We start from the raw sequence: 3154 nt of genomic DNA, 5'->3' as shown, positions 1-3154 counted from the left end.
CTGAAGCTGACCCAAAGTGAGTGCAGTCCTTCTGACTCCACTAGGTCGCAGAGCTCCTCTTCTTTAGAGATGTTTCTTGCACATCTTAAGTTCCTACCAAGGAGGAGTCAAAGCAGTGTAATGCATCTAGTTGATGTTGCTTTTACAATGGGAAAGCATACATTGGGGAGCAACTTGAAACAACAGAGATTTACAGGCAATGAGCCAGGCAAAGAAACAGTGTTTATGTTATCAGTTGTTAAAATTTATCAGTCTTGCTGAAACAAATGAACTAGATTAGATTGAGACTTTGCTATTATTCAAAGATAGGAAAACCCTAATCAGAATCACATCTCTGAAATTTTTGTCTGCTGGCGTTAGAGTGCATTATTCATCCTTCATTGGAGCAGGCAGACTGCCTTTGAACGGTCCATTATTAGCCTGCATTCCTGTCCCTCCCAGTGGCAGCACTGTTCACACATCAATGACTAATACTGGTTCAAATCTATTTTACCACCAAGTAAAAGAGTTATCACTGGTGAAAAAATTGGAGCAAGTAAGGTTTGCTCCAAAATGTAAATGACAGCATGCCCAGACAGTAGGCTTACTGTAATTGTTTTCAGGTCTGGTCGGTTATCAGATATGATGGGATTTTTCTGTACCCTGAGACAGCAAAGAAATAGCTGATAACATCACTTTGCTGAAAGTATTCCAGTGCTGGACAGACCAGGTATGTGTCTCACAGGAGTGCAGTGGGATACTAAAAGCGCCAGGCTGCCTGATGGATACCTGTGGAATGGGGCTTTTTCCACCTTAGCTTCTCGCCACAGGGAGAATGGTGGCTGCACCGTGGTGTTTTAACAATCAGTTGTTCCCCCCTTCTGGGCTGATCACCTCTCTGGTTCCTTTTCCCCACCACGCATACATCCTTTCCTGCCTGCCACGACAGTGCTATGCTGGTACTAACCAGGTGCTACCAACGGCTCCGGCCATCTGCTTTCTCTCTAGCTTCTCATGGCATCACCCACACCAGCTTCTTGCACAGCAACCAAGCACTTGCACCAGGTGCTCTTCTGGGGCCCCAGCCCTAACACAAAGACTTTTGCAGGCTACTTGGGTCTCTGTGGAGCTTAAGGGCACAAGGAGAGACTTAACATGCTATTTCCAGTTCTCGGGTGAGAACTTTGGGTTCAACCAGGTAAGATAATAATAGTTCAGAGCTAATGGAACCAGATTTATTTAAGAAGGTCTAAGTGAAACTCCCAAGCCCCCAAACCCCAAAACCATTCTGAGTCAATTCAGAACTCCGTTAACTTTTCAGACTTGGAAGGTTTTGCTCCAAGATGATTTAGCCTTTTGGGAAGTCTTTTCTTAAAATGTAGGTCCTTTTTTTTTGGGAGGGGGGGGACGGGACGACACATAATTGTAATAAACAACTCTCATGAAGGAGGAAATTTGTCCTCTTTGAGTTGGATCTTGAAGCTATCAGTAATCAACTCCAGAAACTGGCTTTCAGGACTGCATATTACTTTTTCTCCATCTTTTGTAGTCTGTGCAGCATACTGAGAAACTGGCTAGTGCATAAACCAATTCCCCTTGACACAAGACAAAACACGCTCACCCCTACACTGCTGGCATTGACCAGCTGTAGCAGTATAACAAGGTACAGTTGCTAAACAGCCATTTCTCTGGCTGCAATTTTTTTTCTATGTAACAAATTTGTACAAGGCAAATTCTTTCTCTCCAGTAATGATGCGCAGAAAGGGGCGTTTCCATTAGATCACTCAGCGCATAAATAAGAAAAGAAAGTTTAATTCTCTGTGTGACACAATTACTTTCAAAAGGAAGAACTGGAAATAAATACTGCAGTGAACATATCTGCAGAAATTTATGAGAGACTAATTGGTTTTATCCTTAGCGACACTGTCAGGGTTACGTCCTGAAATACGTGGTATCTTAATGCTGTGAGAATGGGCATATTTAAAGTGCCTGAAGATAGGATAAAAATCCTGTTTAAAAGATTATATCTTGCATCAATTTTCTGCCAGCAGCTGGTCTGTCAGCACACTACAGGAAATAATTCTTTACAGCTTCTCAGTGTATTTTTGTTCCACAAGGTACAAAGCAATCATTGTGTTACGTTGAATGTACGACAAATACTGAACACATTGCAGGTTGTGAGCTTCCTCACTAATGCAAATTAAGCTATTTGTTATCACTGTAGTCTTTAATACTGGAACTAGTGCATCAGGAGGAACGGTAATGCAGTATATGAAAATGCCTGTATTGCAGAAGATGGCAGTCAGACCAATAACTCTACTGGCTTTGCCGCACAGGAGGGAGAAAAATAAGAGGGGAAAAAAGCTGCTCTGAATAATTTCCAGCAGAGTTTTCCCTGTCTCAAAAACTGTTCTGAAAAAGCAAGAATTAATCTCCTAGCATTCTGCCTTTTCATTCTTGGTATAACAATGCCTCAGAGCCACAACGGTAGGCACCAGGCAGGAGAGTAGGAGATGGTTCCCACCCCAAGGGTACACCAAAGGGTACACAGTGCGTGCAGTATGCTGAACTGCCAGGTCTTCTTGTTACACTTGCTGTATGAGTGAGTTCAGAGTCTTGAGCAGTTCCTAAAGCGCATTTGGTGCTTAAGCTGCTGCAGTTCAGGGGAGTAACAGAGCTGTGGGGAGACGGCAAGCTGCGTTTGACAGCATTATTGTCAGGCACAGGGGAGCCTTCCAAGCCACCGGCAAAGTTCGTCTGTGCAGGAAACCGCTTCTGTTGGAGCTCACCTGCCCCTTTGGATCAAACGGCCACCAGCACCCACGGAACAGCAAGCGTGCCTTGGCTGCCACTCTGACCAGCAATGCAGAGCCACCAGGAAAAAGCTGTCTGTGAGGAGACACCTTATCGAACCGAGCCACCTGCACGACGAGCGCTGCGCAGCCCACTGCACCTCAGCGGCCTGAAAGGGGAACGGAACCACCGGGAAAGGGACCGTAACTCCTAGGAAAGCCGTGCCAGCTCCAGGCAGAGCTGCCGCCCTGGTGTTCACGCGAACTTTGGTTTTGGGCAGGGCAGAGCCCGGCGCCGGCACCGCAGGGGTGAGCCCCTACCTGCACCCATAGCCCACCCCCACGGCTGCCGGCACCGGCGGGGCGGCGGGGGGGGGAGGGCG

At 46.4% G+C, this 3154-nt stretch overlaps 1 long non-coding RNA gene across 1 annotated transcript in view; it reads right to left on the bottom strand.

The window, feature by feature from the left end:
• Positions 1–2851, bottom strand: part of LOC103925067 — a 24471-nt gene extending 21620 nt beyond the window's left edge. Inside the window, exon 1 of the long non-coding RNA XR_664012.1 lies at positions 2769–2851. This is a non-coding gene — a long non-coding RNA (uncharacterized LOC103925067). The remainder of the gene's footprint in view (positions 1–2768) is intronic.
• Positions 2852–3154: the final 303 nt, after the last annotated feature.

The sequence above is a fragment of the Pygoscelis adeliae genome, unplaced genomic scaffold, assembly GCF_000699105.1.
Source record: "Pygoscelis adeliae isolate BGI_AS28 unplaced genomic scaffold, ASM69910v1 Scaffold621, whole genome shotgun sequence".
NCBI classification, from domain to species: Eukaryota; Metazoa; Chordata; class Aves; order Sphenisciformes; family Spheniscidae; genus Pygoscelis; species Pygoscelis adeliae.
Note: the sequence above shows the minus strand (reverse complement) of the source record. Positions and strands in the feature narration are given on the sequence as shown.